The following is a 23,733-nucleotide window of genomic DNA, read 5'->3' as shown; positions in this document are numbered from 1 at the left end:
TCATATGCAGATGCTGCTCTTAAAAAGATGGTTTAATAAGTTCTTCTTCTAGTGTCAGTAGGAAACACTATCACTGTAGTGTTTTCCCATCTATTCCTCTCACCAGATTTTTTTCATTCAGAAAAATTACACTTGCCACTCACAAAAATTATAACTGGGAGGGGTGTGGGGCAGAATATATAGAGAAAAAGACTGCTGAGGGTGTCTGTAAGACAGCACCACCTGACAGCCATCAAATTCTACCTTTTGAAAACATATTCGAACAGTCCCAAACTACTGCTGCCTGTGATGTGAAAGGCAAGAGAGGTTTAGATTGGGTATTAGGAAAACATTTCTTCACTGAAAGGGCTGCCAAGCATCAGAACAGGCTGTCCAGGGAAATGGTAGAGTCACCATCCCTGGAATATTTAAAAGGCACATAGATGTGGCAGTTAGGGACATGGTTTAGTGGTGGACCTGGAAGTGCTGGGTTTAAGGTTGTGTTTGATGTTGGGGGATCTTTTCCAAGCTGAATGATTGCATGATTCAATAAAAATATGTGAGGCTTAAGATTCTAAAACTCTTTCATACCCTAGAAGATTACTGTCATTTTTTGACTGTGAAATCAAAGACAAACATCAGTTACATAATTAGTTACAGTTCTAAGTACACATCTTAGGATCAAAATTCATCATCAGGAGTTGGTTTTGAGGATTATGCCTAATTTGGTTTAAAATAAACTGACAAATTTAATCCCCATGAACATTCCACTTACTGTAGGTCTGATCTTCATACTGCTCAACAGATTTCAACTTCTCCACATATTTCCAAGAAATAAAGGTATTTTCTGGACTTTCTAAGTGGACTTTCTGCAAGGTAAAAACCCACACCTTATCAGTTTTTTTTCCTTTTACTGATGAACAAATGCTGGTGGAAAGTTTTCGTTTCCCCCTCTTTGCATGCTATTAGCTATGTCAGTTTTCAATATTGGACTTGGTACTACACAGTAATTTAATTCACGTGTGTCTAAAGCTCTCACAGGATCTTCCATCCTCTGTGCTCCCACCTGAAAACATGTTTGCTTAGGATCAGGACAAGAGGAAGGGACAGAGCACAATTTTCAAATAACTTGGATATCTAGGTCCCCCATAAGTATCTTTGAAAGTCTTGTCCCCATAAAACAATAAAACTCTTTATGGACTCCAAGGAAAAGTAGCACCAAAATGTCTGTAGTTGTTCCTTCAGTTCTTTAGAACATTTCAGCTTTCCCAAAGTAACCAGCATATTTTTGTTAATGATTTAATTATAACCTCCTCCTCCTTCCCCCTACTTATTAGAATATAAATTAAGGTATTATGAACCAGTAGGAAAATGCACTTTTATTTTTGTATTGTTCAATACCTTTTTAATGTGTTCATCGTGTTCATTTGCAGTTATCTAGTTCGTCACTAAACAATTGCAATGAAATATTGCAATTTGGGCTAATTATCTTCTCAGACAGGGTTTTTTTTAGAAAGCTTCCAAGATGGTTGAAGGCTTGAAATGAAAATAAAAAGAGAAAAAACCCAAACAGCAGAGAAGGAAGTAGAGTTCTCTTTCTGTAATAATCTCAACATGAAATCTCATCCAGAATATTTCTTTAGTGCAGAGACTGGCACTGAACCAAGCTGTACTGTTGGTATGTGTCATGTGCTTACCAACAAACCACATATTTCTAAATATGCTCTTAAATTGTCCCCAACAGATGAATTCTAGAATGCTAAAGAATTACAGATTAGCTCAGATCCTTAAAAGTATGGAACTAGGCTTTCCAGATCTAGACATATACCCCACACTCTTGATACTTTCTAAATCACAGAATGACAGAATATTCTGAGTTGGAAGGACACAAGGATCGAGTCCACCTTCTAAGTGAAATTCTATCCTGTACTTTTCTCACTTGTTTGTTTTCTCCCCTTTTTTTCCCTCAGATATATTCTCTCTCATAAGTCACTGGGCTCTTCCTCCTGAGTCTCATAAAAATTCCTTACTTGGAATTAGTAAGCTAATGTTTTCTAGAGAAAAAAAAAGTGCCTACTCCTGTAAAAGCTTACCAAACAAGTGGCAAGCAGAAGTGATTTCTTTAAGTTGCCTTTCACTCTCATTGGTAGGTGTAAAGTGAAGACAAGTTATCAGCCTCTTGAAAGGGTAGATGTAATAATGTATGTATTGTCTGAAATCAGTGAGAAAACAAGTTTGGAAAGAAACAGAGTAAACATTAAATGCAAGACACTCATTTAATTGCTAACAATGCCAGAAGTGTCTACCTAAGGAAAATTCATTTATTCAAAACTAGTAGCTAAATATTTATTATTATTGCCTTATACCCACAACTAATTTGCAATACTCTGCCACAGTTTGAGTGTAATACAGTGTCATAGCAATGTACATCTAAAAGTGATTTCCATGTTCCTGCTCCAAGAAGAGGTTTGCTATACCTATGCAATTTGCAAAAAGGTTTTTCTAGCTCTCCCTGGAAGATTTTTCAGTAATGAAGAGCCTGTCACCTCCTCTGGCAATCTGTTCTAGCAATTCATTATGCTTGGCATAAAGTGGTTTTCTCAGTCATCATATGTCGTAGACATCTTTTTGTGAAAATCCTTTCTTAGGGTTTTTTCCCTTCTGAGAAGCTGAAGCCTCAGAAACAAAATGTAAACAATGGTTATCTGCTGCTGTGGAATGCAACAGGTGCGTCTGTGATTGGCTCATCTTAGATGTTTACAATTAACAGCTAACTACAGCCCAGTTAGCTTGGACTCTCTGTCCAAGACACAAACTTTTGTTATTCATTCTTTTCTATTCTTAGCTTAGCTAGCCTTCTGAAATGAAACTTTTTCCTTCTACTCTTTTTAGTATAGTTTTAATGTAATATATATCAAAAATAATAAATCAAACGTTCTGAAATATAGATCAGCTCTACGTCTCTTCCCTCATCTTGAAAACCCCTGTGAACACTGTCACAATCATACTTGAACCTTATAAACTTTAAATTAAGTTCAGTATGTTCTGGGTGTAGAGAACAGACTACTTCCTTCCTGTATGCAGAAATCTCTATTGTATTTAAAGATTTATGCCTGTTCTCTCTCTTCTTCTTCAGCCTCAATGACTATCAACAGATCCTTTTTCCTGAAGTGCAATGCCTGGGCAAAATACTCCACTAGAGGCTTCGTCAAGGCTGATTGAAATGTGAGATTTCACATCCTTGTGCCTTTCAGGACAACCACTCATTTGAACACTTACATACTTACCTCTTTAAACATAAAGTGGTAACGTGATAACATGTTACCTCTTAATAACATGACTTCACTTACTCATGTTCAACATATGACAATACCTAAATCATATTAAAGAACTGTTTCTAGTAAGTTCCTTCCTATCTTAAGTTTTCATTATAGAATAACACATGCTCCAACTACCCAGGTTACCTATGTGCTACACTGGATAGAGAGCCAGAACACGCCTGCCATCCATGGATTCTCTGTGCCTCATGCAGACAAATGCAAAATACAGTATGTTAGTGAGCTGAAAATCTCCCTGTTTCTTTGAATTGCATTTTAGCTCTGGCTTTAGCTACAGGTTAACTTCTGGAAGGAACCTGCAGTCAGAACATCACTAAAGCAAGAACAGAACCATAGAACATGGTTTGATTTCCACCTGCAATATAGATGTCAGTATTTCAAGGCATTCAAATCACAAATAGCTTAACTAAAGGTGCAATTTAAGCAATGCACAAAACTATCTTCCTAATTATAAATCAACAGTTTCATGTATATGGGTACTGGTTTGAACACAGATTTTAAACTAGAACAGTCATGAAATCCTACAGAAAACTGAGGCAACACATCTGTCAAGATCCAGTGTTTTGGCTTTAAAATCGGTATAATCGTCTTCAAACTCATGTAATGTCAAAAAAAGGAGAAGAAAAAAGTATAAAATGCATGTTTTTCCAATGGCAGAAAAATCTGATGGATGGCATATGGTAGTGTTAAACACATAGCTCACCTCTGCCACTGAACATGCTTCTGAGATTTTTCAGTGCTGTTTTAACCAACAAGCAATGATTGATACCATTAACACTGATAGTTGTTTTGGGTTTTTTTAAACAGAAACTGAGTTAGCAGCTGAAACATTTTCTGAGAAATACAGATTGATTTTGAATAACAGTTTAAGATATAATGCAAGTGTACCACTGCAAAATCAATGCATGAGTGTACTAGGGACACCTTTGTTTAAGAAGCATAGTAGGAGGGATAGCCATCTATATTGGCCCTTACTTTGATACTGTTTCATCCTTTTAAACCTCCTGTTAAATAAAGATCTTCTCAACAGGTTTTTACAAGACCAAATTATGCCTATCTAGTATCATTAAGAAGGTTATTATGCACATCAGACTTCAGCTACTCAAATACTTGAAGTCAACTCACTAAGTAAACAGTATCTTTTGACTCTGAATCATTGTTACATTTAATTAGGAAATCTTATTCCATGGCTACCATGTATCAGGCAACAGAACAAGTCATTTTCTACAGCACAGATGTACTCTATTAATACTCAAGGTAATTAACCATGTTCAGAGATGAGGACTTTTGGAAAAATAATAGCAGGGCAGAAAATAGAAGTGCATACTAATGCAAGCTCATGTTGGCTCTAAAGGGAGAGCTCCAGCATCTTCTCCTTTTTTCCATTAGCAACATAAACAACAACATGTACGTGTAAAGCTACACTTGTTACTTTACTAAATATATTAAACATTAATCACCTCTGAGAACTTTTTTTATTTGCAGCTTGTCTGCATCTCTTTTTGGTTGCAAACCACTTGAAAAATAAATAAACAAACAAATAGAAGTATTAGTAACCACAGTGGACATTTAAATAAAAACCCAGCATCTCTGAATAGGCATATCAAATTAACTTGTTTATTTAAGAATCTTCTTCCTTTCTAACTCCACCCATCCCTCAACTAACATCGATTTTGTTTGTTTGAGGTTTTTTTAAATACACAGCACAAGCCTACTCATATACACAAAACCCATGACAGGATGAACTACTGCACTTCTCCAAGGCAAATAAAGGAATTTAGGTATAGTTCTACGGCTAAATTAGATTATATTCTCTTTTAGGGGTGCACATATTTAACTCATCAAGAATCCATTTAAGACAGTAAGTCTGAGAAGACCACATTTTATATCCTGAAAGCTAAGCATCCTTTGATCCTCTTTGGGATCAGACCCCCCCAGTCACACCACAAACCAGATCATTGCTCTGTTCAGGTTTTCAGGCAATTCCACTCACATTTTAGCCAAACACATTCCTGCCTGTCCAGAAGCATGTAAGGCTTGTTCTGGAAATATGCGGACCCTATTCATATATCATGCACTTAACAGCATGAACCTTCAAGCTTCTGACAAATAAATTAACTGTAAAATGACAGCTATTGTCTGAAAAAGATCTGGATTAGGATTGTAAAACCCAAAGGCAAATAGTTTCTGAAGAACCTGGAAAATAAATATTTTAGTGGTGACATTAAAACAGTGCAGTAATTGGTGCTTGGTATTTCACCTGTACCTCTTCTGTCAACACTAAGACTGCATGCATGAGGAAGAATGGCTCAAACTTGAAAACTAATATTCATTGACTGTGCTTTACCTGGCACTAATCTGGAAAGTCAGCAAATTTACAATGTAGAATGCTCATTCAGAACTGTGCTAAAGGGCTACTTTTGTCCTGAGCCACTAAGGAAGCACTTATCACCTCAAAAACTGATCAATTCAAACCCTCTTACAGTCTACATCTGTCCAAATTGCTGTACCCTACAGAGCAGCTTAAAACTGATTTTCAGGCATGTCACCAAACTTGTGTTTATATACTGAGCATGCAGGGAATCCTCAGGAGGTAAAGGCAAGACCGGGTAAGCTGCACACAGACCTCAGGAGGGGTGTCTTGAATCCACATCTGCCACAGACAAGGCTGGTTCAGAGCCTCCTGGTGCTTCGGAAGGGAGAAAAAAGGCAGCAGTAGGTCACTGCTGCCATTCACTTCTCCTTTCTGAGGCAGCTTTTTGCGGGGATCAGCAGGAATTTACTGTGAATCATAAGGGATTTTATCAGGAGCAATGAAATTCAGAAGTACAGTAGAGTGAGTCCTGACCCTGAGACATGGAAAGCTCTGCCATGGATTAAAAAGAAGTACCAGGATTTTAGTCCAAAGACATTAACAACTTTACAAGGCTTCTGCATGAACTAAGCATGTGCCATTCATTTAGTTTAGATCTCATTTATAACCATTTCTCTGGGTTTTTAATAACCTAGATTAAGATACATACTTGCAAAAAAGATCAGTGTATGCACACAGAGAATATACTTCCTACCCCAGTCTAATGGAACAGTAAATCTCCATATTCTGCTAATCCTTTCCTTATAAGTATCAGTATTATATGTTTTATCAAATTATTTTTATTTTTTATTTATCATTTTAACAACTTAATATTTGTGTCTGCTCCCAAATTTTGCCTGTTTAAATAATACCTTACCAAAAAAAAGCATTCCTCACACATGCAGCAATCTCTCTCCTTAGCACACTGCCAAAATTGCCACAGAGCAGATCCAAGCTCCTGGAGACCAGCAGAGCTCACAGCCCACTTTCTAATGGTCTGCATCTGGGCAAACCCAGCAGCCTTGTGGGTACACAGGTGCCAGGAGCACAGGGAAATGACAGGGACACAGCTAGGAGAATCCCCTTCTGGATCAGGGTAGTGAAGAAGGGAGTCATCCCAGGGCACCCATTACATCTGCACCTGGAGCTGGACACACCTGGGCTTCACCAGCCCCCCCTCTTCAAGGGGAATTTAATCAATATCTCCCTGCTCCACTAAGCTGCAGGGTAAAAATGAAGGAGACAGAATTTGGCTGCCCTCCTGCCAGCTAAGTACTCTAGACAGCAGGCAGTAAAGCCAACTACATAATATGATAGAGTACTTCTTTGTTTGAATTTATGTTAGAAGTGGATTAAATCCTTCCAAAAACCCAATTTTACAAGTTCACAGATATTTATACAATGAACTAACACCAAAATTTTGAAAATTACAAGAAAAGGTGTCTAAAAAAGTACAGTAATAAATATTCTGTTTTATTTTAAAGATATACTATGACTGCTGGTGAGTATAGTGTTAGGAATTATTTTAGCTTTTATTGCAAGACACTTCTATAAACCAATATTTTAAAAACATTCTCTATCTTTTGAGTAGAATCAACTGATTTTGTATCTGCACCAGAACTGCATGTAAATTGCATCCCAACACTCAGGAAAAAAAGCTTACAGAACTGACAGTTCTGAATATTATATGCGAAAAATTGACCTTTTTTTTTTTCTTTTTTTAGATTTTGGGCAATGTTGCTGGGGTATTTTGTCTCACTTTATCCAAATTTATTTTATTCACTAAAGTTTCATTTATCCACTAAAAATCTTTGGCGAAAGCCATCTGAACGCGTCTCTACATGTGACACTTCTAAATAATTTACCTGATCAGGAAAATGCATCCAGAAATCTAACCTTAAGAAAATTAATTTCTGTTTTAAAGAACAAATGCTAGACACTGTACCCAGCTGTGATGGAAGCCTACCTCATGCCTCTCTAGTTCAATTCAGCACTATAACATTCCCAGAGTCACAACTCCAAGTTTACAGATGTTTTTGAATTAACAAGGAAATAATAATACCCTGTGTACAGGCTACAAGGTTAACATATCACTGTAACCTAAAGGATTGTATATTCTCTTTCTGAAGAGCTTTCCAGAAACTATTCAGTAATTCTGCTCACTTTAACTATGCCCCTTGAGTCCACCAAAAACCAGTTTTTTCAGCTTTCAGAAATTGCAACATAGTGATGGAAATTTCCCCGATCAAATTAATAAAAATTAATTAACCTCTACAAAAAAGTCAGTAACAAACCTATGCTTGAGATAGTCTTTGCAATTTGATCTTTCCCCTTCTGGTTTGGCAGAATGAGCAGTTAAGCCTGTGCAATCCCAAATAATTTCTATGAAGGAAAAGGTGAAGGAGCAACAGATATTTCCAGCAAGGCTTCATCCTGGTTGATTCACTTCCAGGATTAAAACACAAGTGGAAATGAATTGTCCCATGGAATATACACATTTAACTCCATTTCAGCTGCAGCAGATTTATTTAAAAAAGACATAGATGAAAAAGAGCAAACACTCCTGAACACGTACTTTCAAGCATAAACACATGGTTTATTACAGTAACAGAAAATGTTGCTATGAAAATTAAACTTAAATCTTTCCCAGAGGAATAAAATTGAACACACTTTAGCCTCTTTAGTAACATGCGCCAAATTAATTTCTATGGTCTCTGATTTCGCTCAAATGAAGTAATTGTTTTATGCCCCAAAGGGATGAAAATAATTTTTCCCTTGTATGTTTAGAAATCAGAACAGCTCTTCTCCTAGGAGCAAACCACTCATGAGTTCCCCAAGCACCCCTGGTCACTGCAGACCCCTTGTCTCACGACTGTCATCTACAGACCTCCCTCAGCCCTGGCACAGGGCAGGGCTCTCTGTGGCCCCCCTGACTGTGGAGAACCAGCAAGAGCTCCTTCACGTGCAATGGCTGTGCATGACGTCTCTGATGGGCACAAGCTGCCACCTTTGTAAAGCTGCTGGCACAGGATGCCCTTCCCAAGTATCTACAGCTCCCCCCACCAAAAGAACCTCAACCTGTTCTCATGACAGTCAGCCAAGATCCAACATATTCACCCCAAAGCCCTTTTGCAGATCGTGCTGGTGGGCACTGTCAGGCACTGTAAGATTGGGTTTCTTGCTCTCAGATAACAATTTAAGGGGTGGGATGGAGCAGCACACTGTCTCAATAATTGCAGAGCTGAAGTACATAATTTTCCAACTCAGATTCCAAAAGTGAGCCTCACATTTCCTGGAAAGGCATGGGTCCAGAGGAGGGCCACAAAGATGTTTAGAGGGATGGAGCACCTCTCCTCTGAGAAGAGGCTGTGAGAATTGGGATTGTTCAGGCTGGAGAAGAGAAGACTCTGAGGACACATTATCAGAGCCTTTAGTAATTAATGGGGACTTAAAGATATGGACTAACTTTTTAGCAGGGCTTGTTGCTACAGTACAAAGGATAATAGTTTTACACTAAAAGAGAGTAGACTTAGACTGAGTATTAGGAAGAAGGTTTTTTTAGTATAAGGGTGGTGAGACACTAGAACAGATTGCCCAAAGAAGGTGGGGATGCCCCATCCCTGGAAATGCTCAAGACCAGGTTGCATGGGGCTCTGAGCAACCTGATCTAGTTGAAGATTCCCTGCTCATCACAGGAGAATTGGACTAGGTGACCTTCAAAATTCCACTCAAACTCAAATATTCTATGATTCTGTAATTCTAATCAGCTGCCAGTCCTGTCTCCTACTACAGCTGCTTCCAGTTTCAGTAAAGAACAATAAGAAAGCCCCAGGAGCAGGAACCAAAAACTATGGCTGCTCCCATCCTACACAGCTGACTAACCACAATAATAGATAAATATTCTGCACTTCTTTCCTGACCTCAGATTTTTTATTTTCCCTTGCTTAAAAGCAGAGATTTAAAAAGAAAAATGAAGGGAGTTCTGTCTCATCCAAGGACCAGCCTAAAACACTATATTTTTTATAGCTATAAATAGATGAGTCCTTAGTCCTTAGAGGCAGGTACCATGCTCAGGAGAAAGTTCAAGCCATGGGCTGCATGTGGAGACCAGTTCTGTACTAAGGCAGCTTCCAACACCCTAAGAAGCGGTGGATTTAGGAATCACCTTTGCAATTCCCCATAATGCTATTACTAGTCTGCTCCTTGCACAGCATGTGACATTCTCTTCCTGTTCAACACTCTTAACTCTCCTCAGTGCACTGTGATTGTTGTGTTCTGGATATTAGAAACCTGACCCTTGCTGTCTGCATGGCTGAGAATAGCCCATATTTCTCAGATACTGTATTCATCCAATAGCAGAGATAATAAGCAATACCTCAGTCTTCAATGAGCTTTTAGGGAACATATAAAATCTGGAAAACAACATCTCAGATGTGAAATCCCATGGTTTAAATTCCTTGGCACAGGCGAAGTAACTCTCCAACATGTTTCTGTGATTAAAGAATAAATCCTTAAATCTTTTTAAGGTAGTTTTAGCTGTTTTCACATGCTCTAATGCTTCTTCAGTTTCTTCTTGAAAAGATCTAGTCTAGATTGTATCTTAAAAAGATACAATCTAGACTAGAATGTAAATAAATGAACCACAAAAAAAAAATTTAAGTTACTTTTCAAAATGTAGTCATGGCATCAGTCATAAAGTTACTTTTCAATTTATATACAAACACAAATCCCAACATGTATTATATTTTGAAATTTTTATGTCTAATGTTTCTAGTTTTCATAATTATCTCATAATGCAACCTGCCCAGCTAGACTGACTCTTAGGTATCACCTTCTGTATGTACAGTGAACATTCAGAAAATAACACAGTAAAGACAGTTCCTTCCTCTCAGTAAAAGTGATATTGGAAATTGATTCACCTGTTTGACATAACACTGCCATAGCTTTTGGATACTAATTCTCCTGTGGCATATATTGCGCCAACAAATACAGAAATGGCAAATGAGTCCTCTTAGATTTTATCATTTAGTAAACATGCAGAAGAGGGCTTCCCCAACCCCAGAATCAAATGTAGCACACATGCATATATAATGTGTAATTCTCCTACTTCCTGACCAACAAAATACTCTAGAACAGTGAACCCTACACAATGTCTTTTCTTGCCAGCATCTAAAAGTGCTCACGCCCCCAGCAGTCCACTTGGTTTCAGTGGAAGCATGGGGAAAGCTTATTGACCACAAAACATGCCTCAAGGCAGGTGATTCACAACTTGTTTGCAAAGCCCATATTTTCTTGGCTTGTGCAGCTCTTACCAGCATTTTGAAATTCACAAACAAAAATACCTATTAAGATATCTGATAAGAAAAGAGGCAGCAAACTTATACCAACAAAGCAAAGTAAGGAGCAGCAACCTATCCTGGAAAGGTTATATGGCTTCTAGAGAATTTGTTTCTATACAAGAAGCATATTTTTTATTTAACTGCACAGTGCCTGTATGTCTGATGGCTATCTGACAACTATTTATTCATCTTATCTTTGATTTAATAATCTAAAACTGGTTGGAAGTATCTGTAATGTAATTTTAGTGTTTATTAAGCAGGTAAAAGACAGACTACGTCCATGTCTTTTTTAATAGCATCCTGTGTACCAAGTAACATTTATTTATTAGGTACTTAGGTGATTTATAACCTTTACTTGAAGCTACCTGAGCAACAAGTAGGTTGTGACTTACAACACACATAAACACAAAGTATACATCTCACTCACTCAACCCCTACCATCTTCTATTTCCTTGAGAACATCCTGAAAAGCTGGGTAACAGCTGCTTTCTTTGGCTTTTAAGATATTAACAATTTTTTTTTAAATCCAGACAACACTGAAACTATAATTTTACAAATGATAAAGAAAACAGTTGAAGATCATGGCTGCCTGTCAAAAATATACAGCTTAGAAGTACACTCAGAGAATTGATGAATAAATATGTCCCAAGCCTACTACCAAATAAAGACTGATAAATGCTGGCTGAAATCCTTAGAAAGGTTTAAAAAGTGGGGAATGAACTGGATTCTTCAAAATTCTCACTCACCTGGCATCATTGCATCAAAACACTGTGAAAAACAAGCATGGAAAAAGAAGAGGATTAAACACAGCTCCCAACAATTTGGAAAGTAAGTAACCTTGCTTATTATTTTAAATTAAAAAGAGCTATTTTGCTTGTAACAAGCTATGATTGTTATCATTAATTAACATTGTCTGATTCATGGCCAAATTTGGCAATAATTTCCTGAATATAAACTTCATTCTCGAACTCATTTTCTCCAGAGTGTGAGAAAAGTCATGGGAAGAAATTTAGAAGAGATGGACAAGAACAACAGAACCCCTTACAGCTGTTTACCCCTTAACATTAACTTCCTCTTATATTTAACACAGTCTTTCTTTTGTAATTTATGCAAGTCCTGCTTACTTTGGGAAACCACTATAAACTATCTGCAAAAACAAAACAACATAAAGTTGTTTTGGTGCCTCATTTTTCAAAGTGCATAGCGAAAGGCAGTACAAAAGAAATCTCTCCTTGATGTTTGCAGAAATATCTGAAATCTCTTACTTGTTTATTTTTAAACAAAATGTTGTCTTTTCTTGCTTTTCAGAAGTTCAGCTCAGTTTGGAGGTCTGTATGAAGGCCATGCAGCAGAAGAAGAGCAGAATCTGCTGTGACCACCAGTGATTCAACAGCATGCAGCAGTGTCCTGGAATTAGAACCTTGTCTGCAAAATACAAAAACAGCCCCTGAATTTCAAAGTGAATACTAACTCATGACAGCACAGAGCCCTTGATCCCCATTCCTGTATGCACTTTAAGGATGAACACCACTGAAATTCAGAATTTCTTTCTGACTAGAATAAGATTTAAAAAAATCCTGAAGACAGAGCTAAATGACTGTTTATAAAGACAGAGATCATATTTCAGCTGTATTTATTAATCAACACCATGACCAAACACCCTCTCAAAAATCATTGACTGAAGATCCTTTGAGTGGTTCCTTGCAGTTATTCCAGAAGTGAAAAAATCTGCATTTTATTATTTAATTTCTTAATGTTATGTGGTAATTTGTTTTTCTGAATAAACATGAGAGTTAGCATAAACATAAAATATTAAATTGATCTTATTTACTATATTTTATTACACTTTGGCAGTGTTTACAAATCGAGAAATTAATAATACACAGCAAAGCGTTTTAATAAAATATTTATGGAGCATTAAAGTTTACATTCTGTTCCACACAGTATTTTTTCCCCTTTCATTTAAGCCAATTCATCAGTTCTGCCTCAGTTTTAGCTGAGTTTTTAGTACTTACACTACTCTGCCTGGCACATCTGCTTCACTGCCATGACACAGAGCAGAGAGCTGACCCTGGCCAGAGCCTTCAGATCATTTTTTATTGTGACAGGATTATAAACCTCAGTTATCCAACAACTGATTATCAATCATCTCTGTACACAGTCACTCCCAAACTGAAATCAAATCTTAAGTTTGCTTAAGCTGTGAGCACTCTGGAACACAGCCCATATTATTGCTGTCTCTACAGGTAAGAAAGTCACATCTGAATAATTAGTGTCACTCTTTTTTTGATGCCATCCTTTGATATTAGTGTTAGACTCATCAAAAACAATAAGATGCCTTTTATGATATAAGCTTAGTTCACATTAAATGCTCAAGGCAACACAGAAGGGCAATCTATTGAAAATACATTTAAATGGTAATTCAAGAGAAAAACCCTATTTTGTACCCTGGAAGCATAGCTTCAACTGATTTCAAATTCTGATGACTTTAAAGAATGCTTAAGTCTTACCTTTGAAATTAATAATAAAAATTCATATTTCAATATGACAAAATAATTACACTTTAATTACACTTATTGTGCCAAAACCATTTAAAACATTTTTCAGTGTCAAACATCAAAATTGATAAGTAACCTTTGCGTTACAGAATTCAGGGAGATGAACCCTTGCTATGAGCTCAGTTTTAGGGCACTGTGCAGCTAAAGATGTGCTGCTACATCCATAATGTGTCTCTCTGATTCCTTTGTGTGCCAGTGACTTACAAAGAAGAAACTGGAAAATAACACAAAAGGAAGCAAGAAGGAAAATAGTGGTGCAAGTCTGCTTTTGCATTAGTTACAAACTCATGGTGCAATTTAGCTTGTTTTGACAGTGGTGAAGACATGAACAGCACAAGAGCAATCTCAGCATAAATGAGTAAAAATTGCAAAGCAACAGGAAGCAAGTGGGCAAAAAAAAACAACTGGAGAAGCTAGGATGAAAACCACAGCACTTCTATTTGTCTGTTTTAACCATCATCCTTCTCCCAAAATCTAATTTATTAGGGCCTGATAGAGCAGCAAACAGCTTCTCCAGCACCTTGAAGCTCAGTTTCCGTCCTAGCTTGTCCCTGAGCACCAGCAGCTGCTCCAGGGCAGGAGAAGTCTGCTCTCCCAGAGCCCATCCTCCCCTCCTAAAAGCCTCCTGACATCTGTCATGCTGGTCAGTTCCCATCTCATCCATGAGGAGGGCATGCCTTACCCTGCTTGTGTGCTCCCTGGAGACTCATAAGGCAGACATTAATTTAATGAGTTCATTTGTGGCTTTATGAAGTAATTTATGCTTCCTTAACACAATAAACTCCTTAACCTTCACGGCCTTCATAAATCTGATAGGGTTTGGATTTGCTCCAGTATGGAAAAAAGGAGAAAAATGTCATTGGGAGGGGTTATTTTTCTGTTTTTGAGCACTAAAGCCATGTTATGACATGGAACTACTGGATTTAAATACCAAAGTTATGAATTAAACACCTTTTGTATATACTGAGCGACCAGTAAATTCATGTCAAAACCTTTTACTTCTCTTTCAGTTTCTCCTTTGCAAAAGGTTGTAAAATATTTTAAAATAAATTTTTAAGCACTTTGAGATTACAAATATTTTGCTTTGGCTTGTCTTTTAAAATAACACAAACACATGGAAATTAAAAGTTATAAGATACAAACTTTAGTGGGTAATCTGGGAAATTCTGTCTTCCATTTGCAGAATATGCTAGTTAAGTAAACAGCCACAATAATGCTACAGATACCACTTGTGACACCCAAATCTTATATATTCGTGTCCCTAACATCAAACCAAGGAAAAAAGTAATCCCATTCTCATTTGAAGAGAAACACCTAAGCCAGCTGAATGCCTGTATCAGTTGTCACAAAAATTATCTTCCTTAATAAGTACAGATTTAGCAATGAACTGTGAACTTAGTCGTCAACTTCCTCTTCTCTATATGCTTGTCATGATTTGCTCTGGGTCTTTTTCTTTTTCCTACTAATCTTTGGAAAAAACCTTGACCTTTCCAAGCTGCCCAACAGTGGATTTCAGATGCATTCAGGTTACTGTGCTTGGAATCTTTCTGCTTTGATGTTGATGGGAGTTTTGTCATGGGCTTCAGTCAGGAGGAGATTTTGTCTCGGCGGGGGAGTTGTGGTTCTATCCCTGCCCCTATTCATAACCGCTGCCTCTCAGGATCAAACTGAAAAGATAATGACCAGCCTGAAATCTGAACACTGCTAACAAAGTGCTAGCAGACAAAAAGACTACTTTTCATCTTCCTGTCATTGCCATTGGTACTTATACAAAATATCTGTAATACTGCAGCATAAATGGCACACATTTATTCCCTCTTTGAAACTTCATTTTCTTCCATAAAAATGCAGGAGTGATAATTAAAAAACTCTGCGAAAACTGTTTGGCTTTGGCTTCCCTGGTCTTAAATTTGTGTTTCCCTAAGTCTGAGGTATGGACATGAATCACTACATTCTTCTCCCTCCAGCCAAAATTTGGACCTTCATCTGTACATCAGAAAATTTTCCACAGAACTGGAGTCTTTATATTTAAAAACATGTTATTTTGATGAGTCAAAACTTCTCAAAATTTTGGAAAAGAGACCCAAAAAGTCAAGATCAGAATCGGAGGCATGACTCGGGGGCAAGAAAGAACAGTACAAAACCTTTAATCCATGATGTTGCCTTTTTTACCGAGTGTAAATCCACTGTTGCTATAATGCAGAGTTTCAAAAGCCATTTTAAGGGAATTTTTTTTGCAAAGGTAGGAGTCTGGTCTGGTTTGCAGTCTCTCTCTCCTTGTTCTTCAAAGTGTTCATATAGACTCAGTTGAAAAGTTGAAAACTAAATACTTCATGTTAGTCCCAGAACATTTACAACACAAAAAATACCCTGAACATTTTGTACCTAGTCCTAATTCTAAGTGTCTTCTACATATTGTTAATAAAGCAAGAGATTTCTAAAGACCTTTATGACATGTACACTAAAAGAAGGTGCTTTTCTTTAAGAAAATCTTATACAAGAAATTGTTTTTATAGTTTAATCCTAATAACTCTTACATGACACATTGTGAAATCTTGTATACAAATCTCTTCTGATTTACACTTCAGAAGCAGCCCAGTTCTAGGCAGACTCATGCAAAATTAAATATTCCTTCTCTTATTACCTTCTTATGAGCTTTCCTCCTTTATGAGCTGTAAAAGTCTTTCATCTTGCAGCTTAATAAACTGCTTTTACATCATGTCGTCATCAGAGAGCTGATTGGAGGTGATGATTCCTCGTGTGGCCAGCTCTGGTGTGGCAGCTCCACAGGCAGGAGAGGCAGTTTAGTCATCACTGCCCATAGGGGAAGTGACTCATGCCTCATCTCTCACCATGACGTGCACTGGACAAGAAGTACCTCACCTTGCACTCTGCTGGGGATGGCTCTGGAGACTTGAGCACAACGAAGAATATATCTTTCACGCAGTAAACAATTCAGATGACGGCAGTCACATCCATTATACAAAAGGCAACAGAAAGAAAGGAAGAGTGACATGCTAGACAGAACTAAGCCTTCAGCAACAAGTCACTTCTGATGATTATATTAGAAATGGGATAGCTACTTTTTTTAAAAGAGGCACTTTCATAAGAGCTATTTTGCATCAGTTGTCTCTGATACCAGTTAAAATATAATTCTCTTTTTCTTTTCTTTTTTTTTTCTGCTTTATCATAAGTATTTAGATATAAAAACCTCTTCTAAGAAAGCCGCTGTGTGCTGGGAATTGTTTGAGCCAGCTCCCCAAACTGAAGGTCTTTTCTGCTGTTCCCCAGCCCAAGGCACTCTGTGGTGTTCCTCATAGCACAGACAGCTTTCAGCATCACCTCATGTGGCACCCAAATCAAGTGAGATGCAGGTTATTTGTTTGACAGTACCACTGCTGCATTTCTGTTTAGACAGACAAAAGATGAAGAGGGTTCAGCTGCCCATCAGAGCTCTCCAACAACTGATGCATAATAGAAGCCAGAACCTCAGCATGTGTTTTTTGGACAGAGTGAGGAAAACATGATATGTAAATAGGGAAGTTTCAAATCCAGAAAATTTTTCTAGAACACCTATACTACACAAACATACATATTCCTTGTTCTTCCTCCTAAACTTGCTTTTCCAGCTTCCCTATGGATATTCACTGACTTTTCCCAAGCCTCTGGGCTTGGAAATATGATCATACACACCATCTTTTGAAAACCATCCCTGGATATCCCATAACACCTTTCATCAGTGCCATATTTTAATATACATAATTGCATTTAGTCATCTCTGCTCTGCCAAAAATCCATGTAGTTTTATCTTCCAGAGAGCATTAATGGTAGGTAACAGATACAGAATCAGGATCCTCCTTCCAGATACCAGCAAGCTGCATTTAGGAGATGAGACAAGATTCTCACAGACCTAACTGTGTTCAACTGTATATACTTGATTCCTTAAGTTAGTGGGAACTAGAAAAATATTTGACAGCATAATTTTTATCACAAATTGTGTCTTCATGACCAAAAATAAACTAACTCTTCAGAATCTTTGCCAGGGCTCTGTATTTCATAGCTTGGCAGCTCTGCAAGTTACTGAGAATTTGTCTGCTTGCTCAGAAATACAGAACTGAAATTTTCATTGAATCAAAATGCTTTTAGCCTACCTGAAAGAGTTAACAGCCTTTACTGAGTACAGGCTAAACTGAGTGCTGTCTGGGATGATGCCAACAAGAAATTGGTTGATTATGTGACACCAACAAGCATATACAGCACTAAATGACTCCTAAAATGAGGTAGCCCACTGAATGGTATGGGGCAGAGGGCTGAGAGTGACAGAGACAGCTCACCAGCAGAGGAGTAATCCCTTAGAGAAGGTCAGCCTGCTTGTGGCAAAGGTCAGCAACGGGAGGTAAGAAATAGCAGCAATTGCTGCCATTAGCATAAGCATGACTCCATCGGTAGAAGGATGGGAGGGAGAAGGGGAGCTGTGCTTTGTACAACTGAAGTGTTCACGGACTTTCCTGTTGGACACTACATTCATGAAAACAACTCATTTGCTACAAATATTTTAACTGGGAAAGTTTTATACAATTCTTGTAGTTCTAGTTCTCAACACAGATGTCACAGAGGCAGTACAGCAGAGAAATCAGTGACCTTTGTCAAAGTAAATGACAAGAAGATCTTCAAAACCATTCACAGTCAAGGGAGAAGAGGTCAGGAAAAAGACTGACACTATTCTTAAACTATTAAGACTTTATTAACTATTAACTATTCTTAAAATGCATCCAACTTACTGGATAAAAGATACACTTGGAGCCTCACGGTGATGCAAAGAAAAGATGCACCAAGAATTAATTTTTGAACCTGTTCTGTTGGTCAAACCAAGGCTATGGAATCAGTCTGAGGTTTTGTCCAACTCTTGTTCCCTCAAGAAAACCAATCAGACAACTCTTTTGTTTCAGACTGACACTATATTCCATCGAGAGACGACACTCTCACTGCCTTGGTTGCTGGTCGCTCTTCAGGTTTCAAAATAACAAACCCTTCGGAACTGAAAAGAAGGAGCACAAACCCGCTGCATTTCCCCACTACCCACCCCAGGAGAGCGGGGAAGAACACCCTGAAATTCCCTGCGAAAAGCCCCGATGGGCCGGCAGGAGGCACCCGCGGCGGCCGCCGGCGCTGCCCGGCCGCTGCCTCCCGCGGGACCGCGGCGCAGGGACAGAGGGCTCGGCTGGGGAAAGGGGGCTCGGCCGGGAAAAGGGAGCTCGGCCAGGGAAAGGGGGCTCGGCTGGGAAAAGAGAGCTCGGACAGGGAAAGGGGACTCGGCTGGGGAAAGGGGGATCGGCCGGGAAAAGGGAGCTCGGCCAGGGAAAGGGGGCTCGGCCGGGAAAAGGGAGCTCGGCCAGGGAAAGGGGGATCGGCTGGGAAAAGAGAGCTCGGACAGGGAAAGGGGACTCGGCTGGGGAAAGGGGGATCGGCCGGGAAAAGGGGGATCGGGCAGGGAAAGGGGGCTCGGCTGGGGAAAGGGAGCTCGGCCGGGAGAAGGAGGCTCGGCCAGGGAAAGGGAGCTCGACTGGGAAAAGGGAGCTCGGCCGGGAAAAGGGAGATCGGCCGGGAAAAGGGGGCTCGGCCAGGGAAAGGGAGCTCGGCTGGGGAAAGGGGGCTCGGCCGGGAAAAGGGAGCTCGGCCGGGAAAAGGGAGATCGGCCGGGAAAAGGGGGCTCGGCCAGGGAAAGGGAGCTCGGCTGGGGAAAGGGGGATCGGCCGGGAAAAGGGGGCTCGGCTGGGGAAAGGGAGCTCGGCCGGGAAAAGGGGGCTCGGCCGGGGAAAGGAGGCCCGGCCGGGACAGGGGGCTCGGGGCTGGCCCCGCTCACCTGCCGCTTCCGGGGCCGCCTCGGGAGCCCGGCTGGGGCCCGGGATGCGGCTCCGCTGCCGCCGGCTCGAGCATTTATTGCCCCACGCACACACCCCTCGCCGCCCCGTCCCGTCTCTCCGCTCACCGCGTTCCCGTCTCCCTGGCGGTGGCTTCCCGGGCCCTTCCCGCCGCCACAGCCGGGGCACGGCGCTGCTCGCTCGGCCGGCGGAGCGGAGCGGAGGTGGCCCGGTGTCTCCGCCTGGACGGAGCCCGTGCGGGAGGGGAGAGGGGCCGGGGCGCAGGGCACGGCAGCGCGGCCGCGTTTCAGGGAATTCGGGACCGTTCGCAGCGCCGGGTCCCTACGGAGCAGCACTGGTGCATCCTCCCCCGCGCCGCCGGGAACGTGTGAAATACGAATCCCCGTCTCAGCATCTCTCTCTCCGCAAATGTGTAGAAAAGTGCCAAAAATTAACTGTTTGTTGCCTGCTCGTACCTGCTCCCCGGCGCGCCCTGAGGACGACAGGACAGCGCGTCCGGTGGGAGTTGTTAGACACAAACCAGACCACAAATGACCGGCTCCCACTCCAGAACAACCATTGGGACAGGTCCCACTGGATCCTGCTCCTGCTGCTGCGGGGACACAAGGACAAGGGGCTCAGGAGGAAGCAATGCGCCGACAGCGGTTTTATTCGGGCAGCTCTTAGTTAAACTTCAGGCCATGAGAGCAGCAACTGCCTCTTCCACGGCGGTGGGAGGACAGCTGCTTTCTGAAGTTACGCTCATGTGCAACAAACATTTCCTACCGGGATTTAAAACTGCTCCTCAGCTTGCTTTTTGCAGAAAAAAATCCTCCAGGTCACTAGTGTTTGCCTTCACAGCTGCTAAAGCTGCCTAACTGTATCTGACTAAGCACAAACAAAACACAGATATTTTCATAATACATGTTTTCAACCCAGTGAAAGCAAAATATCTGTGGATGTTTGAGAAAAACACCCATTACGCCAGCTGCAAAGAAAGTCAGCTTCACTTGGTGTGTGACAGGTTTCCCTCTGAGGTTTTTTCAGTTTGACACTTAGAGGCTGCTCATGTCTCTACTAGCTCATGGTGGTCTGCCAAGCTGTAGACCATCTCTGTAGACAGCCACTCATCCCAGAAAAAGTTGAATGACTAATGCAAAAGCGCCCTTTTAAAATATGTGCCTGCTCTTGGCGTGGGCATCTAGAGACCTCTGTGATCATGGCATTATTTTCAAGAAAATATCTAGAATGGAATTGTGAGTTGAGTCTACTACCAATGTACCTTAGAGACCAGTACCTCTGAGTGCACAGAGCCCTGTGCTGCTGCATGGGAGCTCTCTCAGGAGCTGAGCACTAATGGTGAGGCAATGCCCAGCAACCCACCTTGTGCGAGGCTGCTGCCCCACAGACCTCTGGAGATGGCTTGCTTCCTTTGTGCAGAAAACTGTAGTGCTGTTTGGTGAATTTTACTCTCCTTATTTTGCAGCACACAGGACATTACATTTCTTCCCCTGGTTTCTTTTCTATGAGCACCTTTGTTCTTATGTTCTAAGAGAAGGCGATTACTTTCCCCTCTGCAGGGGTCAGCCAGAATTCAGCAGTGTTGCTAGGGCTTGGAGCTTGGCTTTCTCACCAGTGCCATCCATTTGCTTTTCATGCTTCACTTGGTCAACATTCAGCATGTAACCAACTTTCAGAGCACTTTTCACCTTTCTCAAGGAAACAGAAACTTTTTTTTTTGACTTCTCTTGCTCTTTGGAGACATTGATCTGTGTGATATAGCTCCTCACAGCTAAGCTTGATCTACATCTCTTTTCTGGAATCACAGAGTGGCAGAGAAAACACCTGTCTTGGTGTAAGTGCAGGGGTTTTTCCAGGCTTCTCCAGATGAACCTGCCTCTTGGGACACAGCCAGAGGAGTCTACAAACTTAAATGGGCACTGATGAAAAAAAATAATGTATGTATGTATTTATGAATGTATGTATGTATGTATCTCTCTCTCTCTCTCTCTCTGTATCTACCTATCAACCTACCTACCTACTGAAGGCATGTAATTTCCCCATTTCCTGTGGTGAAATAAAAGAAAACATGCTTTAAAGAAAACTTAAAATATCTATAATTAAAAAAGGATGAAAAATCCTTAAAGTTGACCCAAAGTCTCTTTCTGACTTCTGTAACCTCAGTGACTGTCCTCATAATTTGTCCTCAAGATTTACTTGCCTTATTCTTTTCTGATAATCCTTTTGTTTCTTTAAATCTTATCTCAAATATTCAGCAGAAAATCTTCTAGGAGTGCACTTCAGCAAGAGCATGGGTAAAAGCTTTGATGCAAATTTTCTAGCCAGCTACTGCAGCTGTAGCACAATGAATACATATATTCAACCCAATATATAGAGTAGATATTTGAATTTCTTAGTTGGCCAGTCAGATGGACAATTAACAGATTGTTAACGGACAAATTCAACAGTAACTTGAGATCATAATAATACATTTTGAGGGATATAAGATGACAGTTGACTAGATCTAAGTGAAAAAGATATTGATCTCTAAGATCTCAGCGAAGTAGTATAATAGATGCTTTTGTTCTCTGAAATTAAAAAGGTTGGCACCTTCAAAAAGTAATTTTCTGATCCTTATTAAAAAACTGCTTGTAGAATTTTCATGGAAAGCTTTGTTTAGTTCAGCTGAGGGATCACGTGGTACATTCTGTCAAGTCATTCAAATGAAGGGGTACACAGAGATTATTGTGGTACATGTATTTTTATTTCTTCAATATGACAAAAAGATAATCTCCAAATTCTTTTTCTGAACCTGTTTGAAATCTGTTATTATCTTCCACGATAACTTTCACTTTTGATTTTCCTCCATGTATCATTGCTGTCCAACTGGTAGGGGTTTGTTGCAATAAATATTTGTCTCAGTCAGCTTATTTTCACTGCATGTGTTCCTGTGTGTTTGCTAGATATCTCCTCAAGACCACAGACGATGATTTCTTTTTGGTTTTTTTTTTTGTTTTTGTTTTTGTTTTTGTTTTTGTTTTTGTTTTTGTTTTTGTTTTTTTTTTTCCTGCAGGGCACAAGCAGAACTTGAAAGAATGGAAGAGATCAAATAGAGACAGGATTAAATTTAGCATTTTTGTGGGTAATGCCTCTTTACGTATTGGCTTGTTACATACTCCATTGTTCTCTAACTCTACTCTTCACATGCATATTAACATGTCAGATACCACAATTAATTAGATAACAATCTAATATAGACTAGAGTTCTTAAGAGTGAGAAATTTTATTCTAACAGTGTGGTAACAGACTACTGTGCTAAAACAAGCAGAACATAGAGGCTATTGAACAGTTACAACTAAAGGAGGAACAAGGGTGCAATCACTAATTATTGCTGGCTAAATAGGAATAATAAGTAGCAAGGTGATTTTCAATGCCAAACTAATTTTGAAATCTACAAGTGTAAAAATAGAAGACTACCCAAAGGTTTCAATCTTAGTTTCAGAAAAAGTCTTCAGGCACTTATTTCAACAAAAGTGAAACTTAGATAGGCGAATGTAGAAGTGTGGATTGTGTTTAATGCAAAAGTCACATTTACTACAATACATTTGAATTACACCACTTGAATGTTTTCAGTAACTTAACATTGGATGCCAGTGAAACCAGTTCCGCTCATATTTAAGAGCAGGAGCTTAAATGTATGATTATTTCACATCTTAAGCTCTTGCCACTTAAACCAGAGTATTTTTATTCCATCAAGGCTACCAACTTTATTTCTGTGTAGTTTCATGCTGTTATAAAAGAGGAAGAGAAAAAAAAAGCTGAGGGAAATTGAATTTTTTCTGTGTACATAGAAATATCTCTCTGGTTTATGACAATCTGTAAAAATTGATTGCTTCTCTTAATGTAAACAGATGGTAACATCCAGGATGATTGACATTTACTGTGTCCATGCACGGCTCCCAGGGGAATCTACTTGTAACCATATTCTACTCTGTCTGCAAGTCCAGCAGTTAGAAAAATAAACACTATCAAGAATTTCCACTTTCAAAGACCTTTCAATAGTGACTCTACTGAGTACACTGTGACTTCTGCTCAAGATAGAAAGAAGCTGCCAGCACCATGTGCAAGGCCAGTGTTGTGCCCAAAGTCAAAAGCATAAAAAAAATGTATATTTGCAAAGGGAATATCCTACCTATTCTCCACCTTCTTCTATGGCTCCATATGGTAACTACTAATGGTAACTACTGCTTTTCATGTTCGTGTACTATCATTTTAGACTCCATTCAGGTTTCTTTTAGTACTTCA

General features: G+C 39.7%; 1 long non-coding RNA gene across 1 annotated transcript; it reads right to left on the bottom strand.

Moving 5' to 3' along the window:
- Window positions 1-759: 759 nt before the first annotated feature.
- On the bottom strand, window positions 760-16,593 carry LOC136559308 (uncharacterized). The gene is made up of 4 exons (XR_010783998.1): window positions 16,212-16,593; window positions 12,275-12,434; window positions 11,756-11,777; window positions 760-848 (listed from the first exon to the last, which is right to left on the bottom strand). It is a non-coding gene; the product is annotated as an uncharacterized lncRNA (long non-coding RNA).
- Between the last annotated feature and the right edge of the window lie 7,140 nt (window positions 16,594-23,733).

Source organism: Molothrus aeneus, chromosome 1 (genome assembly GCF_037042795.1).
Source record: "Molothrus aeneus isolate 106 chromosome 1, BPBGC_Maene_1.0, whole genome shotgun sequence".
NCBI lineage: Eukaryota > Metazoa > Chordata > Aves > Passeriformes > Icteridae > Molothrus > Molothrus aeneus.
The sequence above is the reverse complement of the archived record's forward strand: the minus strand, read 5'-3'. Positions and strand labels throughout refer to the sequence as shown.